We start from the raw sequence: 6,000 nt of genomic DNA, 5'->3' as shown, positions 1-6,000 counted from the left end.
AACCTCTGTCTCCTGGGTTCAAGTGATTCTCTGCCTTAGCCTCCCGAGTAGCTGGGATTATAGGCACCCACCACCATGCCCGGCTAATTTTTGTATTTTTAGTAGAGACGGGGTTTCACCATGTTGTCCAGGCTGGCCTCAAACTCCTGACCTCAAGTGATCTTCCTCCCTCAGCCTCCCAAATTGCTGGGATTACAGGCATGAGCCACTGTGCCCAGCCCAGCCCAGGATTTTTGCTAAAGCAATTGAGAATGAGGCCCTCTCTGCTGAGGTTGCCAGCTATCAGGATGTCAGCCAAACTGGTGCTCACTTTGCCACCACTTGAAGACAGCCTGCCTAAGAGTGAAGTCACCACAAAAGAAAGCAAAACCAAGTGATAGAAAGAGACTAAGTTAGAAAATCCCTCCCCACATTCTTTTTGGTGAGGTTTATTTTGAGCAGCATTGTTGTCACTTGCATTCCAAGCCTTAACAAATGGATAATTTACTTTTTTTGTAAATGAATGGGTTCATACTACGCATGCTATTCTTGAATCTTGCTTTTTTTTTTTTTCTTTTTCCATTAACAAATGTCTTGGGCACCTTTCCATGTAGGTAAATACAGACTGCTGCATTTTAAAAAAATGATTGCCGCCCGGCGATGTGGCTCATACCTGTAATCAATCTTAGCACTTTGGGAGGCTGAGGCAGTCGGATTGCCTGAGCTCAGGAGTTCGAAACCAGCCTGGGCAACACGGTGAAACCCCGTCTCTACTAAAAATACAAAAAAATTAGCCAGGCATGGTGGCATGTGCCTGTAGTCCCAGCTACTTGGGAGGCTGAGGCAGAAGAATTGCTTGAACCTGGGAGGTGGAGGTTGCAGTGAGCCGAGATCGCACCACTGCACTCCAGCCTGAGCGACAGAGCGAGACTCCATCTCCAAAAAAAATTTTTAAAATAAATAAATAAATAAATAAATGATTACATGAAACACCATTCAGCAGATGTACCATAATTTATTTAATCATTTAATTTATTTATTTCTATTTTATATTTTTTGAAATGGAGTCTCACTCTGTCATCCAGGCTAGAGTGCAGTGGTGCAGTCTTGGCTCACTGAAACCTCTGCCTCCTGAGTTCAAGCGATTCTCCTGCCTTAGTCTATGGAGTAGCTGGGATCACAGATGCCAGCCACCACACCAAGCTAATTTTTGTATTTTTAGTAGAGACGGGGTTTTGCCATGTTGACCAGGCTGGTCTTGAACTCCTGACCTCAAGTGATCCACCCGCCTCGGCCTCCCAAAGTGCTGGGATTACAGGCATGAACCGCTGTTCCCAGCCCATTTAATCATTTTAGAATAAGGCACCGTTGAGGCCGAGTGTGGCGGTTCATGCCTGTAAACCCAGCACTTTGGGAGGTTAAGGGGGGGTGGATTGCTTGAGGCCAGGAGTTCAAGACCAGCCTGGCCAACATGGTGAAATCCCATCTCTAATACAAAAAAAAAAAAATAGCCAGGTGTGGTGGCACATGCCTGTAATCCCAGCTACCTAGGTGGCCGAGGCACGAGAATCGCTTGAACCTGAGAGGCAGAGGTTACAGTGAGCTGAGACTGCATCACTGCACTCCAGCCTGGGTGACAGAGCAAGACTCTCAAACAAACAAACAAACAGAAACAAGCACAGTTAGCTTGTTTCCAGTTTTCTGCTCTTATAAAAAATACTGCATTGGACAGCGCTTGTAGCAGCCAGGGTCCCACCAAGAAACAGATGGCACACTTGGCTGAGGAGCTGGGGAATGCTTACTAAAGGACCATTTTCAGAAGTATAGGCAGGATTTACTAAGAGCCACAAGGGATGGTGCAGTACTCCAGGGCTGGTAATAGTAGAGAGCTGTTACCATCCCAGGCCTGAAGGGGAAAAGGGGAGAGCATGTACTGGAATTCTGCAAGAGAGAAAAATTGCAGAGACCTACCTGATAGGAGCTACAGCCTTTGGTAGAGGGACAGAGCCAACCCACAGCAACTCAGTAGGGAACTATCCTCAGAGGAATAAAAACCTCTGACCTCACTCTCCTCCTGCCCTCTGATCTCCTGCCAGTGCTCCTCATTAGTAAACCCTACTGGAAGCTAGAGTCTTGGAGCCTGCTGATATAGTTCATGCAGTCAGCCTTCCAGGGCACAGAACAGGGTGAAGAGAAACAGCAGGGACAAATGGACGATGTCTAGCACTTTGCTGCTCAATCTGGGGTTCTTGGACCAGCAGCACTGGTATCACCAGGGAGCTTGTTAGAAATGTGGCATCTTGGGCCCACACCAGACCTGCTTAACCAGATCTAGCATTTCAACAGGATCCCCAGGTGAGTCACCATACCATACATTAAAGTTTGTGAAGCACAGATCCAGCACATCTTTCTATGCGAGTATAGCTATAGCCTTATTTTTTATGAATTCTCTTCCAGCCTTTTTTTTTTTCCGTTGGTCCCTGTGTTGGTTTGGATCCTCTAAGAATCAGATGCCTAGATGTTTGTTTGTTTGTTTTCTGGGAAAAATACCTACAAAGGACAAAGAGGGAAAGTGTGTAATCCCAGCATTTTGGGAGGCCGAGATGGGTGGACCACTTGAGGTCAGGAGTTTGAGACCAGCCTGGCCAACATGGTGAAACCCCATCTATGCTACGATACAAAAAAAATTAGCCAGGTGTGGTGGTGCGTGCCTGTAATCCCAGCTACTTGGTAGGCTGAGGCATGAGAATCGCTGGAACCTGGGAGGCGGAGGTTGCAGTGAGCAGAGATCACACCTCTGCACTCCAGCCTGGGCGACAGAGTGAGACTCTGTCTCAAAAAAAAAAAAAAAAAAAAAAAAAAAAAAGAGTGAAAGGGGAAAGTTGGGGAAAAGGGATGGGGAGCCCTCAGACCATGATGCAGGTCTGAAACTTGAGAAAGGAGAATGGGAAGTGAGGAGGGAAAGTCTCAGCCAGGCAGATGGGGGATTCCCAAGCACGGGTTGTGTCCTATATCATGCAGATGTGGCCAGGTTCTGGTACCACACCATGCTCGGTCACTGACTGGGAGTAGCCAGAGGATAACACAAAGGATCCAAAGGCATAGCCACTGGGAGCTCGCAGTCAACCGTGTTTCCCCTAAAAGTTTCTCCCAAAGGGTAATCTGAGCAATCCACCTCATTTCCAACACACTTCCATTCAACCAACTTTTTTAAATTGAAATTTTTTCTTAATTTTGAATTTTTTAGGCATGGTATCTTGCTTTATTGCCCAGGCTGGAGTGTAGAGGCTATTCACAGACACCATCGTGGTGCTCTGCAGCTTCAAATTCCTGGGCTCCAGTGATCTTTCTGCCTCAGCCTCCTGAGTAGCTGGGACTATAGGTGTGTGCCACGGTACCAGGCTCAGCCAGCATTTACTAAATACCTTCTGTGTGCTAGGCATTATGTGTGTTGAATGATAGAAACATGGCCTCATGGCTCCCAGGAAATCCCACATGACTGCAGAACAGTGGGGTCTATGCGTTTTCATCATCAATTCAAAGGAAGATATCACAGTTTGGAGGATGCCACTGACAGCTTCATGGCAGAGCTTGGCTACAAGTTGGGCAGAAATGATGGGTGGGGTCTAGGTCGTTGTAGGAAAAAGGAGGAAACATACTGGAAGGAGAGAGCAGGGGGACAGGAGGACCACAGACTGACAGAGTGGATTAGGCAGGAGATAAGGAAGGCTTAGAAGTAAAATAATCTCGAAAGAGTACAATATTTACTTTAAATGTCTTTTTTTTCCTAATAAGGTAATGATTGTTTTAAAGAATTCTGATGTTGTAGAAATATAGAATGTAAACTCCTTGAGATCAATGGCTTTGGATATTGTTTACCTCAAATCCCCAGAATCTAGCACACTGACTCCCAGATGGTAGGTGATCAATAAATATTTGTTGAAAAAAAACAAATAAATGGAACAAAAGTGAAAGGACCACAGAATCTCACCCATCAGAAGTAAATATAATATAGTTAATGGTTTGGTAAATATTCCTTTAGATTTTTTCCCTTTCATATGTTAATATATATTATTTTACAAAAATAGGATCATACTATTCATATAGCTCCACGACTTGCTTCTCTTTTCTTTACAATGCATCTTGAACACATGTGTATGTTAAATGCCTACAACTAACTCATGCTTGTAAATAGCACTGTGGTATATTATGGTATTGTACGGATGTGCAATATTTTATTTTATAATCTCTTGATGGAAATTTGGATTGTTTCCAACTTTTTGCTTTTATATACAATACTGCCGTAAGCTTCCTTGTATGCATATCTTTTGAGCACTTATGAGTCTATGTTTGTTGGATAGATTCCTAGATGTGGAATTGCAAAATCAAAAAGATGTTAATATTAACATTTCTAATAAATGTTGCCTAATTGCTTTCCAAAAGGTTATACTAGTTTGCATTCCTACCAACAGTGGATGAGAGTGTGTTTTTTCACATCCTTGCCAACACTGGAATTAATAACCTTTTTCATTTTTGCCAGTCTGATAGGTGAAAAAATATTTCAGGGTAGGTTTATTTTGTATGTATTTTAGAGAGATCGAGCATATTTTCATACTTTTATAAACTATTTATATCCTTTTGGGTGGGAACTGTCTATTTAAATCCTTTGACCATTTTTATTTCTGTTTGTTCTCTTTATTTCCCTGTTGATTCACATACTGGGTAAATGTCACCTGCAAATATCTCTTTCTGACTTGCCTTTTGTTTCTGGACTTTGTATTATACTGGAAGCCTTACAGAATTCAAAATTTTTTATATAGTCACATTTAGAAATATTTTCCATATGGTCTCTGGTTTTTCTCATTCAATACTTTTATAATAAAATTCCTTCCCTTCCCTTCCTTCCTTCCTTCCTTCCTTCCTTTTTTTGCTTATTTACTGTGGCATCTTCAGATCATTTGGAATTTATTTTGATGTGAAGTGTGATGTTGGGACTTGATTTGAATTTTTTCCAAATGGTTATCAAGTTGTCCCAATTATTACTTGAATTAGGCACATGTTCCCCACTAATATTTGAAATACCACATCTACCGTAGATCATATTAAACTCTAAAAGGAATGTAATAACTCCTATGAAGAGAGCTAATATGACAAATTAAAAGCATCTTCTAGAGATATCTACTTGTTGGTGAGCAGCCGATGACATAACATGGTACGGTTAGTGAACAGATAAGCCCCCTAAAAATAGCAATAAACCCAAGGGCTTTACCTCTGTTGAAAAGATGCTAGATTTCCAACAAGCTCCCAGGTGGTACCAATGGTTCTGGTCTAAATATCATACTTCACTCAGCAAGGTGCTGGACATCTTCCCTTTGCCTTACTGACACTCTCTCCACTCTGTTTTGTGCCCCGGGAGGCTGACTGTGCAGACTGTATCACTCAATCTTCTCAACAACCCTGTTCAGGTGATGCTATCATTAGATCACCATTTAATAGATGAGCAAATTGAGCCGAGATAAGTAAAGCAACTTGCCTGAGGTCACACTGCAATTCGTGATGGGGCTGGGTTGAGCTCAGGCAAGTGGGCTCCAAGGTTGTGTTCCGACCTCCTAAGCTAAGCTGCCTTTGCATCTCATTGCAGCCTGCCCAACAGTGAGTGGTGTGGTGGGAAATCCTGGACTCATGGGAGTCAGGAGACCCAGATACAAATCCTCCCTCTACCGCTTGCATGTTGTGTAACCTTGGGCAAGTTGCTTCACTTCTTGAGCCTACATATTCTCATCTGTCAACCTTGCAAGGTTGTCATAGGGTGAAATGAGAAAGTACATGAAAAAGAAAGTCCAGCAGTTTACAGCACACAGTGCGTGCTCAGTAAACAATAGCTTTTATCTGTTACCTGGGGCTTAAGTCCATGTCTTGTAAGGTCTAATTGCATTTCTCTTTTCTCTGTATCTGAACCTCTATTGAGAAGCATTCCAATTTGGCAAGCGGATCCAAGACATTATGAATTTTAATCCTTGT

The sequence above is a fragment of the Pan paniscus genome, chromosome 11, assembly GCF_029289425.2.
Source record: "Pan paniscus chromosome 11, NHGRI_mPanPan1-v2.0_pri, whole genome shotgun sequence".
Lineage (NCBI taxonomy): Eukaryota > Metazoa > Chordata > Mammalia > Primates > Hominidae > Pan > Pan paniscus.
Note: the sequence above shows the minus strand (reverse complement) of the source record.